Genomic DNA, 15,361 nt, shown 5'->3' with positions numbered 1-15,361 from the left:
GTCGCATCGGCATATAGAAGCCAACTTGATGCTCAAAACAAGGAATTGTTCCTTCCCTTCCGTTGCTTTTGCACGAGAAAAGATGTGAGTATCAAAGATCTATTCTTGTAATTCTTATTACTGGGATTCAGAATATTTGTCTACTGTCTCTCATGGAGGGATCGGGAAGAGGGTTCGGGAAGGGATGAGGGAATAAAAATACAAACATAAAGTACCACAACAATAAAAATTGCAGCAAGTACACTCAATACAACTTGTGACCCATCAGGGCATACCAAGGAGAAAATTAGAAACTTTGATATATATCTTTTTGCATATGTTGTTTAATATTCTCACATTTTGACTTTTGAACATACACAAGGTACAATGCAACAATGTCATTATCGAAAATATGGATGTAGCAAAAGCCAATATCGAGTATGTCTCCCATTCCGCAATTGAGAATTTGGTTGTTAGTGCCTCAACAAGGAATGCATTTCTCAGGTAATATCTGCTACTCACGCCAGCAGAATATGTTGATTCTGCGGTCGCATCCCACAAATGAAATAGAACTGTCAGACCTACCCATGATGGACCTATTTTTATAGGATATATTCTCATATATAAATTGCAAAGAAACCAAACAGTTCATTAACAATTCCTGGATAAAAAAACTATTATAACCAAAACTCCATAATATCAAAATTAAAATAGGGAAACATTTGGAGAATATCTAGATCAACTCATAGTGGCAGCAACGGTAGTACTACTACTGATAATTAGAGCATTCACTCCATTGTCCTGAAAAGAGCTGTAGTTTACATGAGATTATACACCCCTTAGCTCAACAAGACAGTCTCATAGCATGTGCATTTGCAAGTGTGCATATATCAACAAAGTTAAATTTTTACCGTGGAAAGCTTTGATCACAAAAGATTCAAGAGTACAGACATTCCCGAAAGCATATCAAAAGGAGCACCAGATTTTTGCACAGTGTATGTCATCTCCAAAGGTAAGCTCGCATCTGTCCGATCTACCTCATCCTGCACCAACCATCTCCCCACTACAGAACCAAATGCAGATGCAAAACCAAGCCAGCAACCTAGAACAATCGGAGTCACAATTCACCAATAGTATGTCAAAAGAAGCCCTAATGAAATCCTTTGAGCCCTCTCCCATGCATGCTGAAATAGATCACATTATGTAAATCATGTATATCATGAATTGATGTGAAAGGAATTAACTTTAACCTTAGTGCATAGATACTGATGCATGTCAATTATCAAAAAAATCTTAATTGGAGGCCATTGAATTTTGGGTTGCAACTCCCACCATGCAAATGTTTCTGCACTACTAAAGACTGCAAGTGTGAAATGAAAGTAAAAATATAAAAATCAACAAAGTGAAAAATCATGGTTTAGTTTGCTATAATGTGCAAGAACCACAGTTTGGGACTGACTTGATCTTCGCCACTTGAACCAGGTCACCATTTAGCAGAGGAAGGGGTCCAACTGAAAAATCTTATGGGGACCTCCCAACTCTGGATACTGACATGTCATTTGTGAGCTTTGGTAGGCCAAGCATAGACCATATGTTCCCTTCTCTCTATGACCACCTGGAGTCTGGTTGGACCCCACGACTGTCAACAAGTTTAGACATTGAAAAATGAAGCTTCGAAATATTATGACCAGGAAACAAGTCAGCAAATGATTACCAATTTCAAGAGTTCTCAACTTTCTCCCAAGATAGTGGAGGATCATCATATTCATCATCACAGAACATGGTAAGGAACCCTAACAACCTATGATACATTTATACTGCATCTGTACAATTACTTTGGATGCAATATATCAGTAAGAGAAGTTTTATGCATGATGTTTTCCACAATACCCAATGAGCTAGAAAAGTTGTTCAATGGATGAGTTGTGAGGACCATATGCACAGAGGAAGCAGGACCCATCATTCTTTAAAAGACCCACTTTGATCTTTTCCTACAGAAATCAGTTGTCAGTGAATGGTTGCATACATTAAATTCAACATAGACTTTTTTCCCTGACTCATTAATGCAATTGACTGGGGCTCTAAGGACCATCCTATCAGGTCAAACTTTTGGAGCAAAGATCTCCTAGAAGGGTACTAGCAATTAATTTTCACTACAAGGTCACAAATCTCTTGCCGAATAGGGCAACCTTATTAGAAATTGCCCATAGTCAAAGTTTTGACCCACAATAAGTAGGTTCAACAGGACTAAAATTGAAGAAAAACAAAATAAATTAGAGAAGCAACCTTGCTACCAGAATTTCAATCAAATTTCTTCATTCACATGACTTTTGACTTTTTTCATGTGTATCCACAATTCAATATTTAGGAGTGGCACGTCCAGGAATAAATTGGAGCCCCTTATATCATAAACTCAGTTCTCTCTGTCTCTCTCTCTCTCTCTCTCTCTCTCTGTGAGTATGTGTGTGTGTGTGTTAATCCTCAACAAATAATGATTATTAAATGCTTTCTTAAATTAAGAAAAACTCTAGGAAAGGGGAGAGGAGATGGAGAAGAATCCCATCGTAAGTTGATGCTCTCTTTGTTTCAAAAAATCTTGGATTCATCTGAGAGACAAATGAGTTCTTTCTATGTAGCACCAAATAAAGCAAAACATATCTGTGTCTCGACCCTTAAAAATAAGGCCTAAAGAAATATACTAACCAGATCCCGCCTTTCCATAATTTAATAGCTTAGAAAATAAGGCTGAGACCAATTAAAACTAGCTATAACCAACCTAAAAAGACTTTCCACAAGAGGAAATTATAGAATCTACATAGTAGCTATGTAAATGCTACAGGCCATCTCGAAGGATATAACACTAATAATAATTCTACCATTAAGTGTTAAACCCATAAGTTTTTTGATCAACTGAAAGGTAGCTGAATGGTTTCGCAGAAGGCACCAAAGTGAGCTAAATGATAAATCGATAAGAGTTTTGATCGATTGAAAGGTAGCTGAAAGGTTTCGTAGAAAGCACCAAAGTGAGCTAAACGCGCAAGTCCTGACCTCTAAAAATATGGTTAAGAAAATTAATAAAATAATAAACCTTTTAATCAGCATGACTGGAATAGTTCCAAATTCTCTAAGGAATAGATGGATTGTTAGGTCTTGGGATTTGAATGTTCAATTTTCTGTGATGGCTACTCATCCAAACTGAGGAAGGGTTGTTTGTGTGGGTTTAATTGTATTATAGTTTTCTCTTTTTTGACTCCCATCCAAGGGAGTCTCCTTTGTAAATCTTTTGTGCTTTGTTGAATATATTTCTTCTATTCATCCCCAAAAAAAAAGGCTTTCTACAACATAATGATATGAATAGGCATGGGCCAGGTAAACATTACTGGTTAGCTTGATCCTAACAATAATGAGAAAGGTACAGCTAAGGAATAGCTTATCGGCTTTGATAGTTTCTTATATGGTTTTAGCTTGACTCATTGACGATTGGGTTTAGCAACTGGATGCCCCACATCATAGGTTGTCCACATTCAATGCAATTGGCTTTGAGATTATTTTAGAAAATATTTAGGTCATCCTGCTCCACATAATCACTACTTAATATTTTTAGAGTAATTTATGTTGTCACAGCCTGAATTCCTACTAGAATATTCTGCAATTTATGACTATATGTAAGTGTGTGAATATTTGAACATGAATAAATCATTGTTGTGTGAAATACTTCGACCATTATAGTAACTTTTCTTGAAACTAATAGGAAGATGTTGAAGCTGATATGAGAAGGCTGAAGCTAGAGCTCAAACAAACAATGGATATGTACAGTATAGCCTGCAAAGAAGCACTCACAGCAAAACAAAAGGTATTAAGACCTTTATCTGTTTTGTGCATTCAATGACTCATGGTTATTTCTAAATTACAACTTGGGTGTGCTATATAGGCAAGGGACCTCCATCGCTGGAAAATGGAAGAGGAACAGAAATTTGAAGAGGCATAGATGGCCGAGGAAGCTACACTTGCAATTGCAGAGAGGGAGAAAGCTAAGTGCAGAGCAGCCATCTAGGCAGCTGAAGCATCACAAAGAATTGCAGAACTGGAAGCACAAAAGAGAGTGAATGCAGAGATGAAAGCCCTCAAAGAGTCAAAGGAGAAGAAGAAGGTGCTGGATGCTCTTGCACATTTTGATGTTAGGTACAGGAAATACACTATTGAGGAGATTGAAGCAGCAACAGAATTTTTCATTGAATCTAGAAAGATTGGGGAAGGTGGTTATGGACCAGTACATAAATGTTATCTGAATCATACACCAGTTGCAATTAAGGTTCTGCGTCCAGATGCAGCACAAGGTCGGTCACAGTTACAGCAGGAGGTAATGAATAAGTAGTATCTCTTGAATTTGATATACACATGCAATGAATGCATCATAGGTTTTATAACAACACTTAATGATGATTTTTGTTTGTTACCCCCCCCCCCTAAATGCATGCAGGTTGAAGTACTAAGCTGCATACGCCATCCAAACATGGTTCTCCTTCTGGGAGCCTGCCCAGAGTATGGGTGCCTAGTCTATGAATACATGGCCAATGGAAGCCTAGAAGACTGTCTCTTCCAGTGAGGAAACACTCCATTTCTTTCATGGTAGCTTAGGTTCCGAATAGCAGCAGAGATTGGTACTGGCTTGCTCTTCCTCCACCAAACCAAGCCGGAGCCACTAGTGTACCTTGATCTAAAACCTGCTAACATCTTGCTTGATCGCAACTATGTTAGCAAGATTAGTGATGTTGGGCTGGCGAGGCTTGTCCCTCCTTCTGTTTCCGATACCATAACACAGTACCGTATGACATCAACAGCTGGAACTTTCTGCTATATAGATCCTGAGTACCAAAAAATAGGCATGCTTGGCATAAAATCAGATATCTACTCCCTCGGTATAATGCTTCTACAAATCATAACAGGCAAGCCACCAATGGGCTTGACACACCATGTTCAACGAGCTATTGAGAAGGGAACGTTTGCTGAGATGCTAGACGCTGAAGTGCCTGACTGGCCATTTGAAGAAGCACTGAGATTTGCTAAGCTAGCACTAGGGTGTACAAAATTAACACGAAAAGACCGGCCAGATCTTGGCAAGGTTATCTTGCCAGAACTCAATAGACTTCGAGAACTTGCTGAGGAAAACATGCCAATTATAGTAGGAAGTAGTCCATCGCCCACCCACAGCCAAGTTTCAATGCGCCATGTAAGTTGAAATGCAAATTTATATATTAATGGCATAAGTGGAAACCCAATGAATGTTTATTGGACTAGCTTTGAATTAGTTACTAGAAACCAAAAAAATGAAACATTTGGAAAAAATCCTAGAACATCAAAACAAATGAAACTCTTTGTGGACAAACTTAAAAATGCTTGTTGAACCGGGAATTATAAAGACTTATACTTTTATCTTCTTGATAAAATCATGCTCAGATGAACAATACATCTTGAAGACCTTATAAATTATTGAGAAAATTTTCTGCAGGAAGTGATGAGTGACCCTATTCTTCCACACTTTGGATATGATAGCTCAAGGAGTCGATCAAGTGGATCATCCATGCCTAGAAGACGATCAAGTTTGAACTGAGACGAATTGGAAAAGAAAAATGAAACTAGAGATTTAATGTTTTGATGTTTCATGGAAGCTCATCTTACTTTTCTGAATCACAGATCCAGAGATGTGAAATCAAACGGAATTGGACAAGCTTTTCCCACCAATAATGGTGTAGGAAAATCTGAGTTGCGGAGTGGAAACAATTCCTCATCATACATGTAGAAATTGTAAGGCTGGCCTAGTTGGATAGAATACTTTTAATTCTCTTATAGACAAATAAGGTAGGTATGCTTGATTAGGCTCCTCAGGTGCATATCATCTTGTTCATTCATACCCAAGAAATGGGTTTCAATTTTAAGGTGTGGAAGCAAATGGCAACAAGAGCCATTACGGTCCATTGTTTCATGTGAAGGAGTTTGTGTATTGGTTCTGATGATCTCTCTCTCTCTCTCTCTCTCTCTCTCTCTCTCTCTCTCTCACACACACACACACACACACACACACACACACACACACACACACACACACACACACACACACACACACACGCACACACACAATAATAATAAGAAAGCCCAGATGCATTGATTCCCACCGTAGGAACAGAGAGCACGAAAGGAAAAGGAAAAAAGGGAGAGAAATCAGGATATCCAAACAATAAGGCTATGTTTGGATGTCAAGAAAAGAAAAGAAATTTTTTTTAAAAATTGAATTTGACCACCTACTCCAATACTACGTATGGAATCTTAGGCATAAAAAACCCTATAAATAGTGGATGAAAATAAATAAAATGGGAAAAAGATCTCTGTCCGGGAGTGTGGCCTATGCCAGCACTCCCATGAGTCTCTCTCTCTCCTCCCCTTGTGAAAAGACACCTCTGCCCCCTTATTTTAAGGAGGAGAGAGATAGACTCATGGGAGTGCTGGCGTAGACTCATCCCCAAACCTCCATGCATGAATTACAAAGCATAAACCCATGAAAACATGCATCCCAAACATCCTAGAATGCTCAATTAAATCATGCATGAACAATTAAAGAAATCAGTTAAAATGATACCTTCTTCTTCAATTAAAATCCCAAAACCTAGGGTTCTTCACTTGAATCCTCAATCAAAATGTGGAATCTCTCAATCCATTATAGTTTTAGCATCAACACAACCAAAATAAGACATTCAAACCATTAATAGTATGAACTCTCACTTGGTTGCAAAATCAAATCACATCCATGACCTTTACCTTGGAATCTTCTCAATCCATTACGGTTTTAGCATCAACACAACCTAAATAAGACATTCAAATCATTAATAGTATGAACCCTCACTTGATTGCAAAACCAAATCACTTCCATGATTTTTACCTTAAAAAATAACCCAAAAACCTCCAAAAAACGGGATAAACTCCTCTTAGATTGCAAACCTATCAAACACGACCAATAACCCTCTTAGCTAAGTTATTTTAACAACAATCTAAGAAACAAAATCATACTTTAGCTACCTTTAGTGAAACCAAATAAAAATCAAGGTTCTATTACCTCAAAATCCCTTAAATGAGTTTACCTCCTCAATCCTTTGTTCTAAGCCTTCATTAATCACTTCAATCTTCAATCTTAAGCCTTCATTTCACCAATTTCAGTTTCATTCCATCATCTTCAAGCCATTTCCTCACTCTTTTCCTCACTCTCTAACCCTAAATTGGTAAAGTGGAGAAGAAACCTTGTTATGAGTCTAAATCTCTCCATAAAGAATATTTATTGTTAGTGGCAAACTTGTAAATATGTGGGCTTCTTAAGAGAATACCCATAAAACCAATCCAATAATCCTAACCTTAAGCCTTCCAACCAATAGTGAATCAATTTAGGGCATCTAACTAGGGTCTTTCCTATTATGCTCTTGGTTCTTTAGCCTACTATTGAACTAGACCAAAATCATTTAAAATGAACCAAGAGATGAACTAATCATGAACCATCATTAAACCAATAACATAACTGAACCCAATAATATATAACATATACATAGGTCACCTAAATACATATATCCATCAATAACCATAGTGTATGAAAATACAACTATAGTATATAACATCATATCATAGTTTATAAAATAGAATCATGGATTTTAAAATAAAATAAATGTCCATAGGACCAGCAATCATATATATGCCCAAAAATCATCATAAAACATGTAAAATCATAAACACAGGAAAATCTCACCATAATCTAGCAACATCATGCATAAGGATCGGTCCCCTTCCGTCCAATCCAGTCATTCTTGTAAATTCAACAACAAACAATTATTACATCGATAATTTTAGGATCGGGGTATTACACCAAAAGTGGAAATGGTGTTACGGAGATGGGTAGGAGTGAGTTCAAAAGTGGGGTAACACAGATGGGTGGGGTGGCTGGTACTGGAAAATGGTTTGTTGTTCATAGACGCCATTTTCTTAATAGCACATATAAACAAAGGGGAGGGGAGAGGGATAGAAGTGGAGATCATCATACTCGTTAGAAGTGCAGCTTTAAGTGGCCGAAGGTTGCAAGTGTAGTCGCATGACTAGATTCGCCTGAGCGAGTCGCCTGGACCAAAATAGATAGCTCACCATAGAGGAAGAAGCAATAATCATATTGAGGGTTTGACATTTTTCTATTTTATTATGTTTGAAGAAGGTATCAACCATTTAATAAATGGGTCATTCTTGGTTTAAGGGTTGATAAAGTTAATCACTCAGTCCTGATTATAGTTTCGAAGGGTATAAACCACTGTTAGCAAACATGCATTTTAAACGCATTTAAGGTATTAGGGTCTTAAAACATCTCCGCTTGTTTGTGTGTTTTCGTCTCCGCTTGTTTGCATGTTCTCTTTCCTTCAACAATGAAATCTCCTTCCTTTTTCATTATTCTCCTGCATTCTTCATGAATCAATGGCCTCTTCTTCCTCTTCATCCCACCACTCCCTGGATGGATCTATGGAATGATCCACTTCCTCCACTCCTTCTTTCACATCTTTACTACCGCTTCCAATTCCTTCTCACCAAGATCCCATCACCCCAAGTCCTTCCCACCCAGACTCCATCACCCCAAACTCCTTCTCATCAATGACCATCCCATCAAACCCAATACTACCAGATTCCATCCCACCACCCTCTACCTTTGATACTGCACTTCCATCTGTTACTAACGTTGTATTATCGAATGATGACACTTTCTCCCTTGATGATGCCTTAGAGGATCGTATTGTAGCAGATTATGCCTACTGTTTGGTTGGTAAAATAATAGTGGATAAACCATATCGTAAACAATCTGTTTATGATGGTTTGCTTCGTGCTTGGAACTCTGTTAAGGATGTTCAGGTACACCCATTAGAGGCTGATCACTATTTGTTCAAATTTGAACATGAACTTGATATGAAAATTGTACTCCTTGATGGACCGTGGACTGTGAATGAAAACTTGCTTGTTCTTGAGAAGTGGCACGGCGTTTTGAACAACTCTTTCACCCATTGTGATTTTTGGGTTCAGTTCCTGGATGTCCCAATTGATCTTCGTTCTACAAAAATTTTGTTGGGTGTTGCCCAGAAGTTTGGAACACCACTGTTATTAATGGAGACTTGTTATTTTGTTAACGGTTTGCGTACTATTCTATATAGATGCATAATTACTATGGATATTCGAAAATCATTACGACCTGTGATTCATGTTAAGAGGCAAGGTGGAGTTCGGATTTCCATTCCAATTGCTTATGAACGACTTTCCACATTATTGTTTTTATTGTGGTTTAATTGGTCATGATTCTAAGAAATGCATCAAGTTCTTTGAAGATAAGAATACCCATCAACAGGTTCATGGTTGTGCTCAAGTAGAGGAATGCTCTTCTGGTCTTCAAAATTTTTATGGAATCTCCATGCGTGGAATGCCCCCTAATGCTCTTCAATTAATGGAGAATTCAAGGAAACTCTGGTCGGTGGCGGGTCACACTTCTACCTCTGCTTCAGTCTGGCAGGCTCCCATTGAAGAAGACGACGGTTATCGTAACCGTCCTGGATTATCTACTAATTCCTATCCTTCATGCCTTGGTGGTTTGCCTAGTCAGTAGGTAGTTAATTCTGGTCAGCCTAGTCAGCTAGTAGTTATTCCAACAGGGGTTAATTGTGCCTCTAATCCATCAGTCATGGAACCTGTACTGCCACATCATTTCTCCATTATGGTGCAACTTGCTGAGTTACATGCACATTCAGGTCAATCTATGTCATTACCTGTAGTTATGGCGCATCTTCGATTATCTGTTCTTCCACATCTATCTACAGTATCATTAGAAGGTGGTTCTCAAGGCCAGCGTTCATCTCTGGCACATGTTCCTGGAGTCCCACTACCACTAGTTCCCACTCCTGGGCTTCCTTCGGCGATGGACACTTTTGAAGTTCATATTGGTAATGTCTCAAGGCCCTTGACAGTTCGTTACTTATCTCAAATCTCCCGTGTTTATAGGGCCTGATGTAGTGTTTCTTATGGAGACCAAATGCAAGCGTCCCCGACTGGAAATTATTAGGCGGCATTTACACATGGATCATCTCTTTACTGTTGAACCGATCGGTTTATCTGGTGGCCTTGCACTTTTTTGGTGAAATCCAATTGTTATTGATACCTTATCTTCCTCTCCAAGTATTTTGGATGTTTCTGTTACAGATATGGCAAATAATTCTTTCTTCTTAGGTTGTGTTTATGGAGACCCTATCAAGGCTTTAAGGCAGCATGTTTGAAATTCTTTGATTTCCATTGGAGTACAACGAACTCTGCCATGGCTTTTATTTGGGGATTTTAATTCCCATCTCACTTGGCAGGAGAAGAGAGGAGGGCTGACTCTAGGGATATGTCCCTTTTTCAAGGTATGCTAGATGAATGTTCGTTGATGGATTTGGGGTGTCATGGACCCCAATTTACTTAGTGTAATAGGCGTACTAGTGATGCTAATGTACAAGTTTGTTTAGACCGTGCATTATGTAATCAAGCTTGGAGGTTGAAATTTGAAGATGTTTTTGTCACAACAAAAACAAAAATTGGGTCAGATCACTCACCTATTTTTATTAACACAGATGGGCGGCATTTTGGAGGAAAACAACCCTTTCGTTTTGAGTCCATTTGGTTTAAACACCCTGATTGTCCACTTGTTGCTAGTACTGCTTGGTCTACTTATGTTTCAGGTTCTCCATCCTCTATCTTGGATCAGAAATTGAATGATTGTAGACATGATTATATTCGGTGGAATAAGGAGGTATTTGGTCATGTTCAAAGTCATATCACTAATCTCACTTCTGAGATTACTAGATTACAAAGTTTGCCTTTAACTAATGCTATTAATTCTAAACTTCAATCTCTCAAGCGTTCGCTTGATGATGCTCTTGCTAATGAAGAGGAACTATGGAGGCAAAAGTCTAGAATCTCTTGGTTAAAAGAAGGGGACAGAAATACTGGTTTTTTCCACGCCTCTACTTTGCAAAGGAGGAGTTGTAATCGGATCTTACAGCTTAAGATGCTGAATGGAGAATGGACTCAAATTGATCAACAATTATATCAGCAGGTTCTCGAGCATTTCAATTCAGCCTTTCATTCAGAGGGTATTGATTTATCTTCGCTTGATATTGTCTTGGATTCGGTTGATACTTGCATCTCACATGCTATAAATGACATGCTCTGTGCGGCCCCTACTTTAAATGAGATGCGAGATGCACTGTTTGCAATGAGCCCACTCAAGTCACCTGGTATTGATGGTTTCCCACCTGCCTTTTCTCAGAAGTACTGGGATATAATAAAGGATGATCTCTATTTATTTCTAACAACTTTCTTTGAAACTGGTGTTATGCCTTCTAGATTAATTGAGTGAAACTTTGGTGTGTCTTGTGTCAAAGACTTTACAACCAGAGTTACCTGATCAATTCAGGCCAATTGCTCTATGTACAGTTGTTACAAAAATTATTGCATCAAGATTGAAGTCCATTTTGGATGATATTGTGTCCCCCTATCAAATTGCTTAAATTCCTAATAGGACCATTTCTGATAATGTATTGATTGCTCATGAGCTCTTCCATTATATCAATAAAATGAAAAAGGACAAGAAGAAACTAGTAGCTTTGAAGCTTGACATGAAAAAATCATATGACAGGTTGGAATGGCCTTTTATTCAACACATGCTCCTGAAGTTGGGTTTTTCTACACATTGGGTTAAAATGGTTATGGCTTGCATATATTCTATTTCCTATCAAATTCTATTCAATGGAGCACCAAAGGGTATTGTTATTCCTTCACGGGGAATTCGAAAAGGAGATTCTTTATCACCAACCTTGTTTATTCTATGCTCACATGCTTTGAGTTGTTTGCTTATGAAGGTTGAAACTGTAGGGGATATTAAAGGCATAAGGGTTCGTAATCGTGCTCCACCGATTACTCATCTTTTGTTTGCTGACGATAGTCTCCTTTTTGCTGAGGGTAAGTTGGAAGAGTTATATACTTTGAAGACCTGTTTGGCTACTTATTGTAAAGCATCTGGTCAGGAGATTAATTTGAAGAAATCATGTATGACTTTTTCACCAAATACACATCCTCGAATTAAAAGATGGTTTTCAAGGATATGGGACCAAAGAAGTATTTGGGACTCCCTACAGATTTTGGTGTTTCAAAGGCAACCTTATTCCAAGATATCTCCAATAAGGTGCGCCAAAGGGTTGAAGGTTGGAAGTCTAAACTTCTAACACATTCTAGTAAAGAGGTGTTATTGAAATCTGTAGTATTTTCTATGTCGAACTATGCACGTATGCATTTTAAACTACCAGCCTCATATCATAAATCCTTGCGTCAAATGGCTTCTAATTTTTATTGGGGTGACATTGATGGCCGACCAAAGATGCATTGGATTTCTTGGGAGCGACTATGTCTTTCAAAGGAGAATGGTGGATTGGGATTTCATGATCCCTCTCTTCATAACAATGCTTTACTATCAAAGGCGGCATGGAGATTATGGTCTGAACCAAATAGCCTTTTATTCCAGTTTTTGAAGGCTATTTATTTTCCACATCATGATTTTTTAGCAGCATCATGTGGGCAGCGTCTTAGTTGGGGTTGGAGAAGCCTCATGGAGGGGAAAAGGGTGTTGATTGACGGTTTATGTTGGAGTATTGGAAATGGTTCTCAGGTTAATATTTGGTCTGATGCCTGGATTCCTACTTCTTGTGATTATAAGATCACCTCTCCTAATCCAAATTTGCCTTGGTTAAGGACGGTTTCAAACCTTATTGATCAAGCAACACATACTTGGCGTAGTGATGTGCTTTCAGCCTATTTTAATGATACTGATATTGAGGGGATATTCAATATTAATCTGTCCATTTTTGATCGCCATGATAAGTTGGTGTGGGTAGCGAGTAAGAATGGTGTTTTCTCAGCCCGCAGTGCCTATCATCTTCTCTCTAATAAAGAAGCTGCTCGCCGTCTGTCTCATGCTACTTCATCTAGATTACATTCCTGGAGCACTATATCATCAACCGTGTGGAGGTCAATTTGGAAATGTCAACCTTTTCCCAAGGTTCAACGCTTCTTATGGCGTGCTTGTACCTCTGGTCTTGCGACTGAAGATGCTCTAATGCGACGTAATGTACATGCAGATCCACTATGTATACGTTGTGGTGAATGTGAGACCATTTCTCATGTTCTCTTGGGGTGTTCCTATGCTCGTGCAATGTGGTTTGGTAGTCCACTTGGCTCTAACTATTTATTGAATGCTAATTTGAATTTTTCGGATTGGTTATCTGCACGGAAATCATTCTCCACTTTGGGAAAGAAGGAATCCAGATCATTGATAACTCTATGTAGCTTTTTCTGTTGGCACATATGGTTATCTAGGAATGATTTGGTTTTTGGACGCAAGATTTGACAACCTATTGAAGTTATTTCAGCAGTGTTGAGGGCTTTCCACGAGTATAGTGCTATTCATATCGCTGTCCTTTCTGCTCCTTCAACACCTGTTGCATCACCTCCCCAATGGATAGCGCTTGTAGCAGGTACGGTGAAATGCAACTATGACGCTAGTTATTCAGCATCTTTGGACAAGGTAGGTGTTGGTTTTGTTTGTAGAGACCACAATGGTTTGCCATTGAAAGCTACCTCATGTCCATCATCTTTCTCGGATATTTTGGTTGGTGAAACTCTTGCTGTTCGGCTAGCGATGCAAGAGATGATCACAAATGGTTTTGAGAAGGTTGTGATTGAGTATGATAATAGGAGTCTAATTACCTACATTAAGAATGGTGGCAGTGTTCTCCTCTGCATATTCGGACTCTAGTGGACGACATCATTTACCTTTCTTTTTCTTTTGTATCTTGTTGTTTTGTTTGTATTCCACGGGAGATTAACAACGTTGCTGACTCCTTGGCTAGGAGGGCTTTGTCGTTAACATGCACGACTAATTGACCCCTATCCTCTCCATGGTTGTGTGAGTTGTGTTCCTCACTGCCTCCATGAGTTTATGCATGTCTTATCCTCAATAAAGACTTGTTTACCAAAAAAAAAAAAAACACATTTAAAATGCGTTTTGCCATATGATTGGCAACAATACAGGGAAAAATGCATTGGGCTAAAAAATCCGTTTAAAAAAATTTGGGAAAAAGTTCTCTGTCCGGGAGTGTGGCCTATGCCAGCACTCCCGTGAGTCTATCTCTCTCCTCCTTATGTGAAAAGACATCTTTGCCCCCTTGTTTTGAGGAGGAGAGAGATAGACACATGGGAGTTCTGGCGTAGGCCACACTCCCGGACGGAGAACTACTTCCCAAAAAATTTTAATTAAAGGGCAAAAGTGTCATTTTATTTTATTTTTACTCATTTAAAAAAAAAATCTCCGAAACCCGCATAACCTACTCGCTAGGGGTGTCAATAATGCCCGACCGGCCCAAACCCGCCCTGAGCCCGGCCTGGACCCGACCCTAATCTACCAGCCCGAAGGGCGGGTTAGGGTTGGGTTTTTGGCTGACCCTGGCAGGGTCGGGTCGGGTCCGGGATAAGACCTCTGGCTTAGCCCGGCCCGGCCCAGACCCGACCCTGTATTAGTTATAGGTATATAATATTATATATCAATGTATATATTATAAAGAAAAAGACAAAAAGCCAATAGTAAACCTTAAAATCTAAATCCCTTTTCATTTTCACTTATCCAGATCCTAAAAGCCGCGGCTCGACGCTCGTGCCTCCATCTTCCTCCTTCTCTGCTATCGCTTCCTTTTCATTTTCACTTTCCCTGAGTTCCCTCAGTCTCCTTCCCTGAGTAATGAGTTTCCTTCACTTTCTTTTAGCTGCTTCGATGAATCGATTCCCTTGACGATCAATCGCTACGGCCTCCAGGTACACACTTATATTCCCTCGAAGATGATAATGATGGTGGTGAACAGGATGTGTATGCACACACACATGGGTGTGGTTGATGATGATGGTGGTGGTGGTGAACAAGATGTGTTCATCTTCTTGTTCTTATGAGGTTTTGGGTTCTCTGCAAGTGCTACTTGACACACTGTTAGGCTTATGACAAGTAAGAATGAAGATCTAGTTCATTTCATCAGTCAGCTTCACTTCCAAATCTTTGTTGAACTGGCTGGATTAGTGACCTCTGATTTTACATTATATGTGGCTGAAGGGATATAGTTGCCAAGTGAATTAGAGACGAGAAAAAGGGCTGCATCTGGTACCTAGGGTCACCTTCTGTTAATATTTGTTCGTAATTTGACCAATTTCCATGGATCATAGCTATTAGCACTTTTTCGGTCCTGTTGAG

At 39.0% G+C, this 15,361-nt stretch overlaps 1 pseudogene; it reads left to right on the top strand.

Annotated features, from left to right (window-relative positions):
* The first annotated feature begins 3,874 nt into the window (after positions 1-3,874).
* Positions 3,875-5,943, top strand: LOC122661231 (annotated as a pseudogene).
* Positions 5,944-15,361: the final 9,418 nt, after the last annotated feature.

Source organism: Telopea speciosissima, chromosome 5 (genome assembly GCF_018873765.1).
Source record: "Telopea speciosissima isolate NSW1024214 ecotype Mountain lineage chromosome 5, Tspe_v1, whole genome shotgun sequence".
NCBI lineage: Eukaryota > Viridiplantae > Streptophyta > Magnoliopsida > Proteales > Proteaceae > Telopea > Telopea speciosissima.
Note: the sequence above shows the minus strand (reverse complement) of the source record. Positions and strands in the feature narration are given on the sequence as shown.